This window comes from Sturnira hondurensis, unplaced genomic scaffold (assembly GCF_014824575.4).
Source record: "Sturnira hondurensis isolate 20B ecotype Veracruz unplaced genomic scaffold, ASM1482457v3 Scaffold0006413, whole genome shotgun sequence".
Classification (NCBI taxonomy): domain Eukaryota; kingdom Metazoa; phylum Chordata; class Mammalia; order Chiroptera; family Phyllostomidae; genus Sturnira; species Sturnira hondurensis.
In genome coordinates, this window is record NW_028079044.1 from 21,136,960 (window position 1) to 21,143,368 (window position 6,409).

Genomic DNA, 6,409 nt, shown 5'->3' on the forward strand with positions numbered 1-6,409 from the left:
ACAAGATTATTTATACATTTTCCTTCATTGCACTTTTCTCAGGAACAACCACAGGAAATGTCTCCAAATCACCTCATAGAACCCTCTTTCTTTCTTGTTAATAATAGCAGAGGGGTTCATGCGCTGTAATTAATTTAACAATGGTCTTAGTGTAGGGCCTTCACTTTGTTTATGGATTCTTGCTGCCAGAAAAGCATTAGTGATAGACACCATTATGTAGGCCCTTACATGTCAGTGCCTTTGTTTCCAGGAGGTAGACACTCAGAAGTATATTCACTGGGCAATAGCGTTTCTGATTATTGCAGGAATAAAGATTAGGTTATTTAATAGCCATTGCATCCCCATCTAGCACAGTTTCCCATGGAAGTGAGGATAGAAAGCTAAAAATCCCAGACCCTGGTTAGTTCATCCAAGTAAACACACCTGTGCTAGATTAGATGCTATATGCAAACTATGTGAGAAGTGGTCGTACATGACATGTGCTGGAAGCACATGTGCTGGAAGCATTTGATTCCTTTGGGGAAAGCTGTGTTGGAGTTTCTTCCTACCGTCTTGTTTCCAGCCTCATCCACGTCCACAGCAGATAGTGACAGCAGTGAGGTTTCCACTGGATCATCCATGATGAGGTTGGATTTCTCCTGGCTGCATTATCACTCCAAATTCCTTGGAAATTCTTAAGACAATATTTTATAATAAATTAAAACATCCTAGAGTCAATTCTATTGGCTAAAACAAATAATGCTAATACCAAGTCTGAATGAAACTAGAAAAATTGTTGTTCATGCTGTCACTACCAGAACCAATAAATAGAGACAAGGACTGAATCTTTATGGGCACTTTATTCAGATGCTGATGATCTGAGAAAATAGCAGGTTTTGTACCCTTAATGTCTTAACATCTCAATTCAAGCCAACCTTTTTATAAGGAGAAGAAAAAAGTAGGTGAGGAGTTTGGAAAGAAGGTTAATCAGATAAGAGTCATAGTCCAGTGGCAATTTTCCTAGTACTTCTTTATCTGTTCATCAAGAATCTTTTATCTGCACCCTGGCCACTGTGACTCAGTTGGCTGGGCGTCATCCTGCAAAGCAAAAGTTCACCAAATTCAATTACTGGTCAGGACACATGCCTAGGTTGCCGGCTAGGTCTCTGGTTGGGGTGCATGTAAGAGGCAGCTGATTGATGTTTCTCTCACACATTGATATTCATCTCCCTCTCTTTTCCTCTCTCTAAAAATAAATAAATAAAATCTAAAAAAAATTTTAAAAAGAATTCTTTATCTATGTCATGGACACTTCCTCTCTGGAACACTATGACTCAGATACCATCTCAATCACTTGCAGACCCCTGGAGCACGGAGGTGAATTGCTTATCAACCTCCTGGAGTCATGTAGGTCATGCATTCCAATTCCAGGAAAAACAGCTTTCCACGAGCATTGATCATTTAATATTATCAACTATAACCACAGCTGAAATCTTTAATTCTTGAGTTTCTCTTATGATGATTGCAAGTGATAATACCTCAGTGGAATGGGAAGATAGGGTTGCTTATCTAACCTGGTTGCAGCTGAAAGCTGTGACAACCCATTTAGCTTCAGAGAATAGTCCAATGGCTATTAAATAACCTAATCTTTATTCCTGCAATAATCAGAAACGCTATTGCCCAGTGAATATACTTCTGAGTGTCTACCTCCTGGAAACAAAGGCACTGACATGTAAGGGCCTACATAATGGTGTCTATCACTAATGCTTTTCTGGCAGCAAGAATTTGGCATTGTTTATGATCCACCGTGGTGGATAACTACTTCAACTCTCATCTGTGGTTACCCAGAGGAAAGTACATATTAAAGACAGTTCCTTAGTGATCAAAGTGGCTGCTGTGATACACAATGTGAAGGGCATGAGGAATATAAAGGTTATGGTTTAGGTTGGCTATTTCTAATTGTGCTTAAAAAATGAAAGTCTTTGGGTTTTAAATTCTTGCTAAAAGCACGGTTAGAGAACCAGGGAGTTCCTATGACTGCCCTAAAATAATCTCTTCCTGCAGTCCCACGTATTATTGGATTAACACAAGGTGAACTCAGAGTCCAGTCTAATCTTTTAAGTAAAAATTAAGGCATCAATTGGGAAAGGATGGTACGATGAGAACTGGAGTAGGTAAATGAGAGGATCTGGCCAAGTACTTCAAACCCACTGAGCTTCCTCCCTGCCTCTGCCTGAAGTGCCTATTCCTGCCCTGGTTGATGCCTTTTCTATGATCTCACCTTGGATAATTCACTTACAAATGAATGTCAATTCTATTTATACCCCTTCTATCTCCTCTCGTTACATCCAGACATATAAGTGGAGTCATATAGTCCCATGTCCCAGGGACGAATTTCACAGTCCAATCTTCAAAAAATTGCAAGATTTTGCTAATTTATCTCAAAACATGGATAATATATGTGAGCATGGAGTTCAAGAGATTAAGGACAGAATTTCACATTGGCCAGAGTTTATTTAATTTTAGAGGATCTAACTGCTTGATTGATTGATTAAAACCGGTGTGGTTTATGTTATATGAAGTTGAGATACCAGAAACTCTTTGGTATGACAGAGAAATCCCAAGAGTTTGGTATTTTGTAGTGGATTTATCACCCACCCCTTTCTTAATTAAATCATTCAAGAAAGCTCAAAAAACCTTCCCTTCATTGTGACATAGAAAAGTACACTAGTGAGGAGAGATGTAGTACCTGTCCTCTGTAGGTTGGAGATGAGGCAAGATATACCACTACTGGAATGCATTCCTCAATTTCAATGGAGATAATCACATTCAGAGTGGCAGAGGCCATTGAGTGCCACTTAACCAACAGAGAAGGGTGAGCATGGATGGCTACTATAATAGGCAGCAGGACTAGATGGTAATCAGAATAGTCTGACCCACATGAAACTTTGATAGTGCCTAATATGGGTTGCTCAGGGCCAAAATGGACAGCCCACTAAGGTTCTACTTAAACTGTCTAGCTGAAAAAAAAAGTTTCAGTGTACAAAGAGTCCTGACATAAGCCATCACAATGAAGATTCATGGCCTCTTAGCCATTTTCCATTTCTGAGTCAGTTCAGTATCCCCCAGGAACCCTTGAATGAAGGAGATTAAGAACCCTTGAGGAAGGACCCTGTGATAACTTAGATGCCTACAGTAATTCATTTTCCTAGTCTTCTCCAGAAAGACTCATGCTTATTTACCATGGTAACTGAACCTGGGGAAAGAGAAATACCCAGATCTCTCAAGAATTATTAGTTATTGAGTCTTAGCCAAAGTTACTTTCTAGGGAACTCAAATTCCACTGTGGTCCACCAGTCAGGGTAGGGCTTATGAGAGCTAGGAGGCTACCATTCTTCTCACGGTGGCCCAAAGGGTCTTCAAATCCATCCTGTGTTTATTTTCCTAGTTCTTGAGTTTATAGTGGGAGTAGAGATATTTAGCTACTGGTAGAAAAGTTTGCATTGCTCTCTGACCCATGAAGTCAAGTCTATTAAGATAGAAAGGGCCAAATGGAAGTTCTTGGAGATTCCCCCTCCCTACCAAAACTATAAACTAAAGACAATATCACATTCCTTCAGGAAATTTCAGTGACTAGATACTATCAAAGACAAAATATTTTTAAGTGACTATTCTTATCACATCTCCATTTCACTCACCTGTTCGAAGCGTGTCTTGGATAATTTTATTGGATTACCATAAGTTTATTCAGATAGTAATTTTAATTGTAGCTGCCGATTCAAACATGAGCTCTGTACTGGAGAAAAAATCAACAAATTCTCTGGTAACTGATTGGCTATTACTGATCTTGAAACTGGAAAAGATTGCCGGTTGCTACCAGAACCAATAAGTAGATAAGGATTAAATCTTTATGTGCACTTTATTCAGATGGCCAGCAATCTGAGAACACAGTAGTTAATGTATTCTCAAAAACCATCTTAAAATCTCATTTCAAGCCAACCTTTCTATAAGGAGAAGGAAGGGTAGGTAACGGTTTGGAGAAAAGGTTATTGGATAAAAGTTGCTGTCTGGTGCAATTTTTTTAGTACTTCTTTATCGTTGATCAAAAATTATTTTTATTTTAATTATATTTTATTGATTATGCTATTACAGTTGTCTGGATTTTCCCCCCTTGACCCCCTCCACCAGCACCTTCTACTTCCTCAGATAATCCCCCACCATTGTTCATGTCCATGCTCATGTATATAAGTTCTTTGGCTACTCCATTTCCTATACTGTACTTTACACACCCATGGCTATTCTTTAACTACCTATTTGTACTTCTTTTTTTTTAATTTTTAATTTTATTTATCTTTAGAGGTGAAGGGAAGAAGAGAAGGAGAGAAATGTCAATGTATGGTTGCCTCTCATGTGTCCCCTGCTGGGAACTGGCCTGCAACCCAGGCGTGTGCCCTGACTGGGAATCGAACCGCGATCTTTTGGTTTGAAGGCCCACGCTCAATTGACTGAGCTACACCAGCCAGGGCCCTATTTGTACTTTTTAATCCCCTCACCTGTTCTCCCATTCTCCCCCTTTCCACTTCCAATGGGCAACCATCTGGTAACTAATTTTTCTCTTGCTGCTTTTAAGAGTCTCTCTTTATTTTTAACTTTTGGCTTTTAAATTCTATGTCTTAGAGTGGGCCTCTTTGGGCTCATCTTGTTTGGGACTCTCTGCACTTCCTAGACTTGCATGTCTATTTCCTTCAACAAATCAGGGAAGTTTTCTTTCACTCTCCTTTTAAATAGATTTTGAATTTCTTGCTCTTTCTCTTCCCCTTCTAGCATTCCCATGATGTGGATATTGGAATGCTTGAAGTTGTCCTAGAAGCTGTTTATACTATCCTCATTTGATTCCCCAGAGGAGTGCATGAATGCAGTCCCCCACTGCCACAAATTATGCAGTCAAATTTCCCACATTTGGGGGAATCACAGGGATCAGCATATCCAGATGCAATGGATAAGTCTTACCTTGGGAAAATCACCTTCATGATCATTGTATCTCCCCTGTCAAGTAAGTATGCATCCTCAAGTATGTTTTTTTTCTTGTTGTTGTTCTGCATGGTTGTTTTTTGCTTGCTTAGTTTCCAAATTTTTTATTTGATTCTCGGCTTCATCCAGTCTACTGTTGTTTCCCTGTAAATTGTTGTTTATTTCAATTAATGTGTCCTTTTTTATGCTGCTGAGTTCCTCACTAAGTTCCTTGAGCATCCTTATAACCAGTGTTTTGAACTCTGCATCTGATAGGTTGCTTATCTCCATTTCTTTTAGCTCTTTTTCTGGAGTTTTGATCTGTTCTTTCATTTGCCCATATTTCTTTGTCTCCTTGTTTTGGCAGCCTCCCTGCATTTATTTCTATGTATTAGGTAGAGTAAATTTTTTAAAAATTTTATTCGTTTACTTTTAGAGAGAGGGGAAAGGAGGAAGAAGGAGAGGGAGAGAAACATCAATGTGTGAGAGGTACATGGATTGGTTGCCTCTAGCATGCCCTCAAGTAGGGACATGGCACACAACCCTGGCATGTACCCTGACTGGGAATCAAATCAGCAACCTTTTGGTTTGCAGTCCTGCACTCAATCCACTGAGCCACACAAGTCAGTGTTCTACTATTCTGTATAAGGTGGATATTTTGGTTAGCTGATGCTGTATAATAAGCCACCACAAAATTTAATGGCTTAAGTCCTGACCAGTGTGGCTCAGTTGTTTGGATATCATCCCATAAAGCAAAAGGTCACTGGTTTGATTCCTGGTCAGGGCACATTCCTAGGTTGCGGCTTTGGTCCTATCATAGGCAACCAACTGACGTTTCTCTCTCACCTCAGTGTTTCTACCCCTCTCTTTCTCCCCACTTCCCTTCTATAAATAAATAGATAAATAAATAAATAAATATTTAAATTTAATGGTTTAAAACAACAACAACAATTTATTACCTTTCACAATTCTATGAGTTGACTGGATAGTTTTGATTCACATAGTAGGGAGTTAGACTATATTTTTCCAAAAATTTATTTATTTTTTAAAGATTTTATTTTTTAGCCCTGGCTGGTGTAGCTCAGTGGATTGAGCGCGGGCCTGTGAATCAAAGGATCGTGGTTCAATTCCCAGTCAGGGCACACGCCAGGGTTGCAGGCCAGTTCCCAGCAGGGGATGCACAAGAGGCAACCATACATTGATATTTCTCTCCCTCTCTCCTTCCCTTCCCCTCTAAAGATAAAGAAATAAAATCTTTAAAAATATTTCATTTTTTAAAATTTACTTTTAGAGAGTGAAGATGGGAGGGAGGAGGAGAGAAATATTTATGTGTAAGAGAAACAACCGCCCTGGTTGGGGAGTTGCCTCTCCCAACCCCGCAATCAGGGACCTGGCCTGGCCCAGGGACCAGGGCCCAGAC

The 6,409-nt window shown here is 39.6% G+C and overlaps 1 non-coding gene across 1 annotated transcript; it reads right to left on the minus strand.

The window, feature by feature from the left end:
- Positions 1-4,877: 4,877 nt before the first annotated feature.
- On the minus strand, positions 4,878-5,040 carry LOC118989037 (U1 spliceosomal RNA). Its single transcript, XR_005066932.1, has one exon. It is a non-coding gene; the product is annotated as a U1 spliceosomal RNA (small nuclear RNA).
- Positions 5,041-6,409: the final 1,369 nt, after the last annotated feature.